The 16,407-nt window shown below is 37.9% G+C and overlaps 1 pseudogene; it reads left to right on the top strand.

Annotated features, from left to right (window-relative positions):
- The first annotated feature begins 10,056 nt into the window (after nt 1–10,056).
- LOC101690212 lies at nt 10,057–11,491 on the top strand (annotated as a pseudogene).
- The last annotated feature ends 4,916 nt before the right edge of the window (nt 11,492–16,407 follow it).

Raw genomic sequence — 16,407 nt, 5'->3', positions numbered from 1 at the left:
TTTTTGGCTCTGGTCATGATCCAGGGTTCCCGGGATCTAGCCCTGAGTTGGGCTCCCTGCTCAGCGGGGAGCCTACTTCTCTCTCTCCCACTCCCTCTTCTTATGTTCCCTCTCTCACTGGCTCTGTGTCAAATAAATAAATAAAATATTTGAAAAAAATTAGATAGTACAGCAAATGTTTACTTAAAATGAATAAAATCTCAAACCGATTACAAATTTCAAAAAACTGACAAACTGCAATATGCAGAAAACTAATGTCATTATTTATTCACTAATACATGTCTAAAATATTCTTGTATGTTTTCTGGCTGAATATAATTTGCCTCATTAGCTGATAAGGATTTCATCATATAATTTTCAATTAAAAAAAGCAAAAATAATGATTGTCATTCTTCTGGCAATGTTCTGGCATGTTTTTGGTTTTTTTTTTCCCCATTCTCCTCACAAACTTGGGAACCAAACCTCACAGGGTGCATTCATATTGAAATATGACCTTAGGGATTCATCTTGGATACGTAGGTACAAAGCATAGGAAAAGTATTATGGGAAGACATTTTTACCCCAGGAGGGTTTAAATAAATGCTAGTCAGTGTTCCACAGAGAAAGAGCTCAGCATCCTGAGCTTAGGAGCCCTTCCAGGTAACCATCTAACCTGGACTGTTAGTGCAGAAGACACACACAGACATGCTGGAAAATACCTATGCTGCCAAATCGTAAGAGAAGCACTAGCTGACACCGTTTGGTTCCTTCCTAGCTTGCGAAAAGTGTCGCAGAGGGAAGATCTTTCCAATAGTCAAAGAGCTAAATGTAGGGGCGCCTGGGTGGCTCAGTGGGTTAAGCCGCTGCCTTCAGCTCAGGTCATGATCTCAGGGTCCTGGGATCCAGTCCCGCATCGGGCTCTCTGCTCAGCAGGGAGCCTGCTTCCTTCTCTCTCTCTCTCTGCCTGCCTCTCAGTGTACTTGTAATTTCTCTCTGTCAAATAAATAAATAAAATCTAAAAAAAAAAAAAAAAGAGCTAAATGTAGTCTGCTCTTCGGAGTGGTCCTAATAACACTGACTGATTCTCCTTTTCATTCATTCACTCACAACGCACACGTGCACGCACACGCGCACACACGCACACGCATACAACTTCAGTGTGCCAGGCACTCTACTGAGCATTGGATATGTGATAATGAACAAAGCAGCATTCCACCTATGCTACCTTAGAGCTCCCCTTCTACTGCTGGGCAGATTGGCACATGCGGGGGAATCTCCACTCCCAGGTGGATAGAAGCAAAAGGGATGGAAAAAGTGACGTCCCTGAGAAATCCTGAACAATTGTTTTCTCAGTGATTTATGGAATTCCTGACTCTCAACTACCGTGTTGAGGTAACTGGAACTTTACTTAGCACGGGTCGTCACAGGCACGTTTCATTTCCTGACATTTGGCATCCCAGGTCCTTGTAATCCAAAGGAAGTCTCTGTAACAATAATGGCGGTCAGCTCATAACATTAGAGGTCATTGAAGCCAGGGAAGAATTATCTCCTCGTGTGAACTCTCTCTAGGACAGGGCTGGTCTGAACTACCCTATTGTTTCTAAATCCACACCACAGCAGAAAAGTTTTAAAGATGCCAGAAACCGTGCCCCACCCCAGCAGGATTTAGACAATTACTCATATGACATGTCACGTTTTAGGGCACATTTTCATCATTACTCATTGTGTTTGTCACAAATACTTGATATTATAAACAAGACCCTCATTTTAAGAACCTCATTTTCTAGCATCTAATTATCCTCCCAAAGCTATAATCCTTTGTTTGTGAAATCATAATTTATGCCTATAGAAATATGATTATGACTTCAGGTAAAGGAATAAACAGGAGAAACAGATTAAACTTTTAAAACTATATTCTTCTATCATGCAAATCTCTCTAGCAATAAAGTGAGAATTAAGAATGTAAGAAATGCATGATGAGTTCGTAAGATTGTGGCTAAATATACTGTTTCTAAAATTTTCTCAGCACCAGGTGCTTGAAAGTACATAACTTATTTAGAATGACTGCAAGTGCTGTCTCTTTTTTCCCACTTTGATTTAGGGGTACTTTCAATATCTTGCAAAATTTTTATTTTACTTAATTCTTAAATTTTACTCTTCCTAAAAATATTTTTTAACTTTTCTAAAGTTCAATTTCATCCAAATGAGTTAAAATTTCTGAAGGTCATATTTATATCATTAGCTTTCAGTATGAATTCTATAAATTGCCTTGTAGGTCATTGACTTTCTAACACCATATTTTTTTTCATTATTTATTTTTTAAAAATCTACCAGCATACCTCAGTTTATTTTAATAACATATATCAGGGATATGAACTGGGACATGTTGGGGATTTTTTGGTTTCTTTCAAGGAGACAACAATTTAAAATTACCGATAGATACATGTTGACACAAACATGTTGACACCAGACCCCATGAAGCCTAGGATATGCCACTGGGTATTTTCTCCCACTTTCTCCACTGTTTATCTTCCCTTGGCATAACTTGTCTTACCAGAATTCACTTTTGACATTGTCTTTTCTAAAAAGCCATTCATATCTCTTTTCCCCCAGCTGAGCCTGGAGTCCATTCCCATGCTTCCCACCACCCCTGATGTTGGTCCCACTAAACACATGCCACACTAAACACATGCTGTTTAAAACAGCAAAACATGCTAATATGTTAAATGTTAAAATGAATCTTTGATATAATACACTGTTAATGTAGTATAAGTATTATACATATACATATTATAAATGTTAATATGCTAAATGTTAAAATGAACCTTACCTATAATAATATTGATAGATAAAATGTGATTAAATTATTCAATCTAAATTCTTTTCCCAAAAAGTCACTGGTGGTCTTATTATCATATCCACTGGTATATTTCCTCTAAATTCTTATTGTTGGGGCACCTGGGTGGCTCAGTTGGTAAAGCATCTGCCTTCATTCAGCTCAGGTCACCATCCCAGGGTCTTTCCCTCCTGCTCAGTGGGGAGCCTTCTTCTCCCTCTGCCACTGCCCCCATGCTTGTGCTTTTCCCTCTCTCCATCTCTGTCAAATACATAAAAAAAAAAAAAAAACTTAAAAAAAAATAAATTCTTATTGTTGACTCCTTTTCTACACTATTGATCTACCCAACTTCCTCTTTTCCTTCTCTAGGGTCAGTGACATGCCTCTTTCCTCTTCTCCTTCTTGGTCTCTCTCCTGTGCATCCATGCATTCTCCAGTACCTAAAAGAGGTAATTCTACAAGCCTCCAACACTGAACTTACGCTTTTACTTATCACATTCATGCCCCTGTGTTTAATCCAAATCTGGTGGCATGAAATATGTCTGTCAATGTCTCTCAGATCAAACTCCTCCTATCTCACTTTCCAAATGGCCCATAAGATTTCTCCTCATAAATGTTTTCTTCAGAGATAATATCACATCACACGAGCTAACAAAAGCCTTCTAAAATGCATTCCCTTTCTTTAGCATGTTTTTGGTGTTAGTGGCTACAACACCCTTTTTACCTCCCAGACTAGGAAACCTGAAGTCATCTTTAAATTTCCTCTTTGCCTCATCCTCTGAATCCAGTCTGTCACTGTATCAATACAGTTCTTTATTTAAAATGTCTCCTTTCTCTCCATTCCTACACCAGTCTCACAACTGGAGCCTTCCTGACCATCATCTAAACACTTCCCAACTGATCTTGCCTCACCATTACTCACCCTGCCAATAAGAATGGATTGATCATCTCCAAACAGGCCATTAACATGCTAGTCCCCACTCCAAGAGCATGATGTATTTCCCTAGTTTCCAACTCCTACTTCCAATCTACTATGTCCTTCTCCATCTTATTTACCCAGCCTGATTTCTGACTAATCCCCATCAAGTGGTTCGTAATACAACAGTCCCTACAACAGTCCCCAAATATTTCCTTATGATCTTTCTCTTACTATCTTTGTTTCTGCTGCCCTTCTAGCCAGTAAAACACAATTCATATCTCTACCTATTCAAATTCTACTCCTCCTTCAGGCCACCAAAATTCCCTGCCCCAGACTAAATCCATACACACTAATCTCTCCCATCTCTAATGTGCTACCTTACTGAAGTTCTAAGCCACATACAATTCTAATAAATGACCGAGACTTCTTGGATGATGCTTTGACCAGATCTCGTAGGGTTGCTGCATCCTACTTAATTCACCCTCATTCCAGCTGTGATTGCCATCTTTACACTTTCAAGAACTCAAGATTCTTATGATCACTCAGATATGGTCATGTCCTAATGAGTGAAAGGAAAAAAGGGGGGTGGGAAGAGAAAGAGAGAGAGAGAGGAGAAGAGGAAAGTAGACTGGATTACTCTTAAGTCCAACTCATAATCCATAGCCATACAAACTCAAGGAAGTGACTCAAACTTTCCTAAGTCTTTGAATCCTCATAGAGAAAACTGGAGTATTATCAACTTTCTCTAACACATTACACTGCTATGAAAATTAAGTAAGATAATTTATGTGGAAGAACATTGTAAAACATTATATAAATGTACAGAATTATTATTAATTCTTGATAACAAGATTCATGAGGTACTTAATTCTAAGCCATAAAGTTAATTTAATAATTTATAAAGAGGAATAAATATTTCTGCTGACTGTAAGATGTGTGTGCTTTTGAGGTAAAACCATACTTGGATTAAAAAATTAAAGTAACTGAGTAAATAATTATCAGATTTGGGGAAAATAAATCCTAAAACACTTGAAAGATCTTGAGAGATAGTTTGCAGTAATTCTTGATATTTTAGGGGATGGTAGATGAGTAGTGGAAATAAGAATCATGGACTCTTCTGCAGATACCAGCTCTATCTTGGTACGGGAATTTGTGTTAGCTTTGAAATTGGAAGGTGGTTGTATTTTCTGAATTTATGTATGCCTCATGCAGTGGGAGACCAGTTGTCCCTTATCACTGATAATTAACCCCTCATGATAATACGGCTTATGTTTTCAAGTCCCTCAGCATCATTCTAGCTCTAAGAATAATTTGCTTCTTTCTCTGCATTCCATTGTGACTTTATTTTAAGAATGAGGGAATCAGACAGCCTAAGATTATACCCTTGCTCTGTCACTTACTATGTTACCTTCACCAAGGGCTTCACACGATTCTATACCTCAGTTTCCCCATCTGTAAAAGGCAGATAATGATGTACTTACATCGTAGGTTGTGTTGCAGATTAAATGACTTAATCCGTGGCATATAGTAAGAGCCCAATAAATTTTATATGTTGCTTTAATTCCTATTTCATTCTGTTTGTATCATAACCATCTCTACGAATCTGTCTTCTCTGCCAGATTTTGAGCATCTTCAGCATCTGTCTACTGTATTTCTCTTTGTTAGCTTCTTAGCACTTCCATAGTACTTTGCTCACCAAAAAGTGTTTATCTGGGGAATAAATTGAGGACTGTTTCATATAGGCATCTTGCCTTCCCAACTAATATATGATATTGAAAGATTTGTAAGCCCTCATTCAAGGTTAAAGTTATTTGGGATACATCTTTTATTTCCCCTAAACAACAGGCACTTAACAAATATTGATGATTGATAGATTTTATGTAGAATGGCTTCTATCTAAGATCTTCATGAAACCTGAGTAATGATGCATGCTGTTCCAGGACTTTTATCCCATATTCTCCTTTATATTGCCTTTTGCTATATATCCTCGGTTCCTACAGCATCAATCAGTGGTAGCGATGACTACAACAGTGCCCGGTATGTGTAAAGCCAATTATAGAAGAATCACCACTCTGATCATGGAAATAAGCATGTGAGAGATAATAAAATATTAATTGGTACTTACTTGGAAGAAGCTGGGAAGCATAGAAAAGAATTAATAACTAGCCAATGTTTTCAAAATGACAGAAAACAAAGATATGAGAATAAGGCCCTTTATGCACTGCATAGAGAGACTAAAGATTTGCAGGACTGGCACAAAAATATTGCCAGATATGCAAAGAAACAGGAAAATGAGAACCATATTCATATATAAGAGTAAACAAACAAAAAACTGACCCAAGATAATCCAGACGTTGGACTTAGCACACACTCTCTTCAAAATATGTTTGTGTGTTATCAGATAAAGAGCTAGTATCCAAAATCTATAAAAAACTTATCAAACTCAACACCCAAAGAACAAATAATCCAATCAAGAAATGGGCAGAAGACATGAACAGACATTTCTCCAAGGAAGACATCCAAATGGCCAACAGCCACATGAAAAAGTACTCCAAATCACTCAGCATCAGGGAAATACAAATCAAAACCTCAATGAGATACCACCTCACACCAGTCAGAATGGCTAAAATTAACAAGTCAGGAAACAACAAGTGTTGCTGAGGATGTGGAGAAAGGGGAACCCACTTACACTGTTGGTGGGAATGCAAGCTGGTGCAGCCACTCTGGAAAACGGCATGGAGGTTCCTCAAAAAGTTGAAAATACCGCTACCCTACAACTCAGCAATTGTACTACTGGGTATTTACCCCAAAGATACAAATGTAGTGATCTGAAGGGGCACGTGCACCCCAATATTTATAGCAGCAATGTCCATAATAGCCAAAATATGGAAAGAACCCAGATGTCAATCAATAGATGAACAGATAATGAAGATAAGAGATATATATATATACATACACACACACACACACACACACACACACACACGGGAATATTATGCAACCATCAAAACCCCCCAAAATCTCGCCATTTTCAATGACGTGGATGGAACTAGAGGGTATTACACTAAGCGAAATACATAAATCAGAGAAAGACAATTATCATATGATCTCAGTGATACAAGGAATTTGAGAAACAAGACAGAGGATCATAGGGGAAGGCAGAGAAAAATGAAAGAAGATGAAACCAGAGAGGGAGCCAAACCATAAGAGACTCTTAATCTCAAGGAACAAACTGAGGGTTGCTAGAGTTGGGGGTGGGGGGATGGGGTGGCTGGGTGATGGACACTGGGGAGGGTATGTACTATGGTGAATGCTGTGAATTGTATAAGAAGAATGAATCACAAACCCATACCCCCGAAACAAATAATACATTATATGTTAATTAAAAGTAATGTGTTTGTGTGTGTGCATATATATTTAAATGCAGGCCAAGGGATATTGAGGTTATATCTTTATAGACTTAAATAAACAAAGAAAAATATCAAGCAGAATTCTATATTCAACCAAATATTTTTAAATAAATATAAAATACAGACATTTTGAAATGAATTTAAAAAAATGAAAGAAACTATCAGTATCAGAGACACTAAAGGATGTTATTACTATTAGAAATATTAAAGAATGTTTCTTTAGATGAAAGAAAATGAGATAGTAAATCAAAAATTAGATCTAGAGGAAGGCATTTAGTTCCTAGGCCAAAACCTAAAACATAACAAAACTTAAAACTCTGAAGTAATAACTGAAAAAAAAAAAAGCTAATACAGAACAGTACAAAGAATTATTATATTCCTATACCTGAATCACACAGGTTCTCATATATTTAACAGCTCGCATTAGTATGGTACATTTGTTATAATTAATGTTACTACCTTTGGATAGTCTCAGCCATTATTGCTTTAAATATTTTTCTGCCTCTTTCTTTCTTTCTTCTCCTTCTGGTATTCCAATTGCTAGTATGTTACATCTACTGTATCTGTCTTAGATATCGTGGATATTCTGGAGTGTTTTTGTTTTTCATTCATTTTGCTCTTTGTATTTCAATTTGATAGATTCTATTAACATATCTGCATCTCACTGATTCTTTCCTTAATTGTATCCAATCTGCTAATAAACCTGTCAAAGGCATCCTTCCTTTCTGTTAGAGTGTTTTGATTCCTAACATTTCCTTTTGAATTTTACTTGGAATTTTCCTATCTCTGTTTATATTTGCATCTGTTCTTCCATACTGTCTACTGTTTCCATTACAGCCTTCAACATATTAATCATGGCTATTTTAACTTTTCTGATAATTTTAAAATGTGTCACATCTGAGTCTGATTTTGATGCTTGTTTTATTTCTTCTTATTGGATTTTTCTTACCTTGGAAATTTATTTGGTGGTAAATGAATTAATACGAACTTAGGCTTTCAGTGTGAGGATTTTATGTTAAATCTGATTAGGAGCTGAGCTCTGTTTAATATTTACATTTGGTATGAGGGTCAGAAGTCTCAGTTCCCTCTTACTTGTTTGTTTCTTTGTTTTTTCTCCCTCTGTTGTTTTTGGTTTCCCTAAGAGCTCCTTCTTAAGTGGAATCTGTGTCTTACAGCTCTCTTGGTTATAATCCATTATTATTATGCTGGAGCCCTGTTGATATGGTAGTCGTGTTGGGAAAGGGAAGCATTTTGTAATCTTATGATTGAATCTCAGCTTTTTAGTGAGCTTAAGTCCCTGGGCTGTGATCCTCAGAATTCAGTAGCGTTTCCTCCCTCTCCCTATCTGAGACAGGGAGGCTAGAGAAAGCTGTAGTTGTCTAATCCTCTTCCTTAATGTCAGATGAGAATCAGATGAAGTAGTTTCTTTTGGAAAGCAGGAATTTTTTATGGAGAACTCTCTGGGAATATTTAAAAAGAACATTTTGCAGATTTATTGACATACAACATTCCTTAAGGATAAAATGTGCCATGTGATATACATATACATTGCAAAAGGATTATCCAGGTATATTTAAATTGGTTAATTTTCTTCTTTCCCTGCCTGAAACAGGAGGAAATGTTTTTTTTCTCTCATCTTTGCAATGAGAACCTGGTGGAGCTATTAGAGATAACACCCATACATGTGTGGGAATTGCCCTAAAACTGGGCTCCCACAAGTTTGAATTCTCAAGTTAGTCCACACTGAGACTCTAGCAATTCCTCAAAGTTACCACATAAGTGTTTCTGGCCTTGCAGGTTTCTGCTTTACTTTAGCTGATCTCAGGTGTAATTCTCTGTGCTCAATTTACTATCTCTTCAATTTTGAGAGTGGTTTGCCCTGGAACCTCAATTCTCTGATAGAGTAAAAAGAAGTCATTAATTTGGTGAGGGGGGATGGGACTTTTTTTTTTTACTTGTAAGGACAAGAGTGATGAATTCCAAGCTCTTTAATGTCAAAGCTTAAATCAGAAGTCATTAATTTTTTATATTCCCTTAGCATATTTCCAGTGCTCAACACAGAATTAGTAAGTACAGGGACGCCAGGGTGGCTCAATCGATTGGGCCTTCGGCTCAGGTCGTGACCCCAGGGTCCTGGGATCGAGTCCCACATCAGGCTCCTGGCTCAGCAGGGAGCTTGTTTCTCTCTCTGCCTCTGCCTGCCACTCTCCCTGCTTGTGCGCTCTCTCATGCTCTCTCTCTCTCTCACTCTCTGACAAATAAATAAACTCTTAAAAAAAAAAAGAATTAATAAGTATAGTTACCACACCTACACATTAGGTCTCTAGACTTATTCATCCCATATAAGTGTAACTTTGTACCCTTTGACCTACAGCTCCCTACTTGCCCCCACCGCCCCATTCCCTGGTAACTATTATATTACTTTCTGCTCCTATGAGCTCAAGTTCGTTTGTTTTTGTTTTTGTTCTCGAGATTCTACATGTACATGAGATCATACAGTATTTTGAAAAGAGGTGCCAAGTCAATTCAGTAGGTACACTTGTAATGTGAATAAACAGCTAAAATATCCACATAAATGAGCGAATGTCAAACAATACCTCCTAACATACAGGAAAATTAAACTATTCAAATAGACCAGGATTAAAACATAAAAGCTAAAATGTGAAAATATTTAGAAAAATATAAAATAAAATCATCATGAGATGGGGCAGGCAGTGATTTATTAAAAAGACACATAAAGCTCAAACTATAAAACATGTATTGAAAAAATGGACTTTCTTAAATTAAAACTGTCTGCCCTTCAGAAGATTCTATTTAGTATATTTTAAAAATGCCACAGACAGTAGGCCCGTAGCCTCCCCGCCCCTCCCGCAATGCTCGACCCCGGGATCCCCCCGGCTTGCCTGCCCACCATGGCCGACAAGGAAGCAGCCTTTGATGACGCAGTGGAAGAACGTGTGATCAATGAAGAGTACAAAATATGGAAAAAGGACACCCCTTTTCTTTACAATTTGGTGATGACCCATGCCCTGGAGTGGCCTAGCCTAACTGCGCAGTGGCTTCCAGATGTAACCAGACTAGAAGGGAAAGACTTCAGCATTCATCGACTTGTCCTGTGAACACACACATCCGATGAACAAAACCATCTTGTAATAGCCAGTGTGCAGCTCCCTAACGATGATGCTCAGTTTGATGCTTCACACTACGAGAGTGAGAAAGGAGAATTTGGAGGTTTTGGCTCAGTTAGTGGAAAAATTGAAATAGAAATCAAGATCAACCATGAAGGAAAAGTAAACCGGGCACGTTATATGCCCCAGAACCCTTGCATCATTGCGACAAAGACTCCATCCAGTGATGTTCTTGTTTTTGACTATACAAAACATCCTTCCAAACCAGACCCTTCTGGAGAGTGCAACCCAGACTTGCGTCTCCGTGGACATCAGAAGGAGGGCTATGGACTTTCTTGGAACCCAAATCTCAGTGGGCACTTAGTGCTTCAGACGACCACACCATCTGCCTCTGGGACATCAGTGCAAAGGAAGGAAAAGTTGTGGATGCGAAGACCATCTTTACAGGGCATACAGCAGTAGTAGAAGACGTTTCCTGGCATCTGCTCCATGAGTCTCTATTTGGGTCAGTTGCTGATGATCAGAAACTTATGATCTGGGATACTCGTTCAAACAATACTTCCAAACCAAGCCACTCAGTTGATGCTCACACTGCTTGAAGTGAACTGCCTATCTTTCAATCCTTACAGTGAGTTCATTCTGGCCACAGGATCAGCCGACAAGACTGCTGCCTTGTGGGATCTGAGAGATCTGAAACTTAAGTTGAATTCCTTTGAATCACATAAGGATGAAATATTCCAGGTTCAGTGGTTACCTCACAATGAGACCATTTTGGCTTCTAGTGGTACTGATCGTAGACTGAATGTTTGGGATTTAAGTAAAATTGGAGAGGAACAATCCCCGGAAGATGCAGAAGATGGACCACCAGAATTGTTGTTTATTCATGGTGGTCACACTGCCAAGATATCTGATTTCTCCTGGAATCCCAATGAACCTTGGGTGATTTGTTCTGTATCAGAAGACAATATTATGCAAGTGTGGCAAATGGCAGAGAACATTTACAATGATGAAGATCCTGAAGGAAGCGTGGATCCAGAAGGACAAGTGTCCTAGATATGTCTGCACTTCTTGTGATTTTAGACTCCCCTTTTTACCCCCCTCTCAACCCTGAGATTGATTTAACACTGGTTTTGAGACACAGACTTTGTTTGGCTATCCCTCTATGATAGGTACCATCAACAATGTTACTAGCCCAAACAGAGGGTGTTTTCTAAATTTTAACTGGGGGACTTGATTCAGTAAAGCCACAGACTTATATTTAAATTTTCTTCAGGAATTTTCTAGAAACAAAAGGTCTAACATAGCCACAGAAAGGGAAATATTGGGTGTGGTTATTTTTTTTCTTAGGCTATATCCCCAAGTTTTACAGACTCCTTTTAAGTAAAGGCTAAAGTAAGGAAGGATAGAGCCAAGTGAGGAGTTAGTCCTTGACCACTAGTTTGGTACCATCTCCATTTTGGGTGACCTGTTTCACCAGCAGGCCTGTTACTCTCCATGACTAACTGTGTAAGTGCTTATAATGGAATAAATTGCTTTTCTACGTAAAAAAAAAAAAAAAAGCCATAGACAGTAAAACATATATATTTGTAAATATGTTTGTTTATGGATGTATATATATACATAAAGAACTCCTAAGGTTTGGTATAAGAAAATTCAACAAAAGTGAGTGTGCGAAAGACTTGAAGAAGCACTTGATAAAAGAAGATAAAGAAATAGCCAATAAACAAATAAAAAACATGCTCGACATTATTTATCACCAAAGCAAGGCAAATTAGAACTATAATGAGATGTAACTTCACACATGAAATAATAACAAAATTTATTTTATTTTAACAAAATTTATTTATTTTAATTAAAAATTATTTGTTATATAATAACAAAACAAAATTTAAACAAAATTTTAAAAGATTGACAATACCAAGTATTAGTGAAGATTTTAAGCAATTGGAACTATCACATTTGCTGATGGGAATGAAAAAAGTGCTATACCTGGTCAGGAAAATTTCTTACATATTCAAATACACACCTTTCCTGTGATTTGGCAATTCCATTCATTGATTTAATGAAGAGAAATGTAAACATCCTTCCAGAGAAATATTTGTACACAAATATTTATAGCAGGCTTTATTTACAGTAGCCAGAAACTAAACACAACAGGTGACATTTAAAGGTATGTGGATATTCATGCAATGGAATACTACTAACCATTAAAACATGCATTATCTACCAAAAATGCAACAACACAGATAATCTCACAGACATGATAATGAGGGAAGGAACCTAAATCAAACGGATCATACTATATGACTTCATTTATTTGAAGTTCTAAAACAGCATGCTAAACTATGATGATGGGAGCGGAGTGGTTTCAGGTAGGAGATAGACATCTAAGATGTACAAAGAGACTCGATACTTTTGAGATGATAGAAATGCTTCATATATTGAGTATGGTGCAGTTTACACAGATGTACGCATTGAATTCTCACTTAAAAGCTGTGCATTTTAAGAACCTAGATGTCTATCAACAGATGAATGGATAAAGATGTGGTATATATATACAATGGAAGACTATGCAGCCATCAAAAGAAACAAAATCTTGCCATTTGAGACGACATGGATGGAACTAGAGGGTATTATGCTTGGCAAAATAAGTCATTCAAAGAAAGACAATTATCACATGATCTCCCTGATATGAGGAAGTTGAGAGGCAATGTGGGGACTTTGGGGGGTAGGAAAGGAATAAATGAAACAAGATGGGACTGGGAGGGAGAAAAACCATAAGAGACTCTTAATCTCACAAAACAAACTGAGGGTTGCTAGGGGTAGGGGCGTACAGAAAGGGTGGTTGGGTTACAGACATTGGGGAAGGTATGTGCTATGGTGAGTGCTGTGAAGTATGTAAATCTGGCAATTCACAGACCTCCACCCCTGGGGCTAATAATACATGCTAATTAAAGAAAAAAGGCTGTGTATTTTATTCAATGCAAATTAGCTTCATTTAAATTGATTTAAAAAATTGTCCAGATTCTGCCCTGTGTCTAGAGGAATCCCTAGAATACAATAGGCTCTTGATAAACATTTGTGAAATGAATGAGTCAATTAATTAATTCAATTAAAAATGTACAAATGTGTGAATAATTAAATAAATGAACATAAAGCAATATATAATTCAGTTCTGGGATAACTTGGGCATACAATAATTACTGTAGAAGGTCAAAACACAGAGAGCTTGGGGAGAGTTTAGAGAGGAAGAGAAGGTTATTCCAATTGAACCTGGAAAGATACATCAATGCCAAGTAAGAAATAGCTCCCTCTTTGAGAAAAGGAGACCAGCATTTGAGAAAAGGCACAAAGAAAGGAATGATTAGAAGTATTCTCAGAATAATGAAGAATGGAATCTTCATCTGAAAACTCTTTTTGGAATTATAAGAAATAAATTTTAATAAGTAAATAATAATTGTAGTAAATCATTTGAACCAGGTATTGCAGATAGATTGAATTTATAAATGAAAAGAATCAGGAAAATTTGTCGCAATCATCTATGGCAATAAAACAATATTCAATGATACAATAATCTAAGAGTCAAGAGATGACAGCCTAGGTTTATAGTACTAGCATGTGACACAGTAAGAAATAGGTATCTGCTCTCCACCCCTGATTCCTGACACAGAGCTCCTATGAACCCAGCAATTTCCTAAGGGATAGCCTATTCAAACCTTCTAGTGGCTTCCTATCACTCTAACAAATTAAATCCAAACTTTCTACCATAGCCAACAAGAGCCTCATGGTCATTATACACCTAACTTTCTAGATTCATCCTAGTGCTCTACTGGGGCCCATACTGCTTGGGACACTCTCAGGGGAATATGTTACCACTTTCTATTTTCAGGGTCTTTACCTAGAATACTTTTCCCTAAAACATTCATGAAGTTTGATTCATCATTCCACCCAAAGTTCAGTCCAAATGTCATTACACCAGACTGATTTTATCACTTTTACCAAAAACAGGATCACAAAAATTATCCCTTTGTTCTCTATCCCCTTACCCTACTGTATTTATCATCATACCCTTCAGATCACTATGAAAGCCAATTGCTCAGTATTTATTTGCTAGCTTCTCATCCAAATTTTCCTCCACCTCTAGAATATAAGCTCTGTGAGGACAGGACTCTTATTCATTAGTGATTCTCCAATGCCCTTTTTTTTTTCTTAAGATTTTATTTACTTATATGAGAGAGAGTACATGCACGCATATAAGCCAGGACGAGGATCAAAGGGAGAGGGAGGACCAAACTCCCCGCTGCACAGGGAGCTGATGCAGAACTCGATCCCAGGACCCTGGGATCATGACTTGAGCCTAGGGCAGATGCTTAACCACTGAGCCACCCACACACCCTCCCAACTCTTTTTGAGGAGTTGCATCAGAAAAGCCCAGCTCTGGGCACCTGAGTGGCTCAGGAGAAGGTTAAGCCTCTGCCTTTGGCTCAGGTCATGATCTCAAGGTCCTGGGATCGAGTCCCGCATTGGGCTCTTTGCTCAGCAGGGAGCCTGCTTCCCCCTCTCTCTCTGCCTGCCTCTCTGCCTACTTGTGATCTCAATCTCTGTGTCAAATAAATAAATAAAGTCTTAAAAAAAAAAAAAAAAAGCCCAGCTCCAACACTTACTACCTATATAAACTTGGAGAAGTTACTTAAATATTCTAACTTTCAGAATTCATCATTCCTTCAATGGAGATAAAAATTAGACTACTGCCATTCAGGATTTCATGGGGATTAAATTGAAGAATACATTGAAAAGACCTAATGTAGTGCTAGCCCAGAGTAAGCAATAAATAAATGGGAGTCCTCACAGCCTGGAAGGATCAAATGCATTCCAGCATCTTAAAAAAATAATAAATTATAAGGTTTTCCCATTTTTAATATGGAGGAAATAGTCCCCAGAATGCTAAAAAGGCCTTTCTTCTCAATGACCCCCATGTGTGGAGCCACTTGAGGCTCCAGGGAAACCCTCATGGAAAACTATTAGCAAAGTTCTAGGGCATAAAGCTCCATGCTCTTGTTTGTTCAATTTTAAAACCAGACTCAGCGCACATGCTCTATCTGTACAACCACCATTTATAGAGTTCACTGATACTGTGATTCCTTGAGGCAAACGGACTATAAACTCCTTTAAGAGAAAATGAAAAAAATTGTCTCACCTTTCATTTCAAGTTATTGGAGTTTTGATTCCAACATGATTCCAAGTATATAAAAATTCAATCTGGAGTGAAGACATTTACAACACGGTTGGTGAATGTAATGTAAAGTGATGAAACATCCCATGACCAGATGCACAGTTACAACTTGACGGACTAGGTCATGCAAGGGAGTAAACATGTACCATACCCACTGTAACAGAAATCTATGTTTCCAGAATAATACCAACATACAAAATCTTTGTTCACTCCGTATTGTAAAAACACTCTTTAGCTTCAGGAAACAGCTTAGAAGACTGTGAGAAGGATAGCCCATTCTCTTGAAGTTTTATTAACTTGAAATTTCTATCTCAGGGTGCCTGGGTGGCTCAGTTGGTTAATCATCTGACTCTTGGTTTCGGCACTGGTCATGATCTCAGGATCCTGGGATCCAGCCCTGCATTGCTCTCAATGTGGTATCTACTTGAGGATTCTCTCCCTCTCCCTTTGCCCCTCACCCTGCTCACACCAGCTCTGTCTCTCTCAAATAAATAAGTCTTTGAAATTTCTGTCTCAGCACCGTGGAAGTCATCTTTGGTCTCTGAAATCAGATTTCTGTGTGTTCACCTTTCCTTCAGAGGAATTCTATGCAGAAGTCCAACTGATTCCCAACTCTCTTCACCAGCACTATTCTAGTGCATCTCACACACTGCTAGTAGATGAATGTGCCCCAAATGCACTCTTGTTCCTGCCAGTCCTTTTCATATGCACTTATTGGAATCCCCACTTTTTATGGATTGAAGCTCAAATTCTTGAGGTCAACATTCAACGTTCTGAACATGTGGCTCTTGATTATCTTCCTAATTTTGTCTCCTACTACTCCTTTCAAAATGCTCTTACTTCTTAATGAATATAATTTCATAGTTGGTGCTTTTCTATCCCTGGTCTTCTTTTTCCCCCTC

Source organism: Mustela putorius, unplaced genomic scaffold (assembly GCF_011764305.1).
Source record: "Mustela putorius furo isolate JIRA1106 unplaced genomic scaffold, ASM1176430v1.1 tig00000281_pilon_pilon_pilon, whole genome shotgun sequence".
Taxonomy (NCBI): domain Eukaryota; kingdom Metazoa; phylum Chordata; class Mammalia; order Carnivora; family Mustelidae; genus Mustela; species Mustela putorius.
The sequence above is the reverse complement of the archived record's forward strand: the minus strand, read 5'-3'. Positions and strand labels throughout refer to the sequence as shown.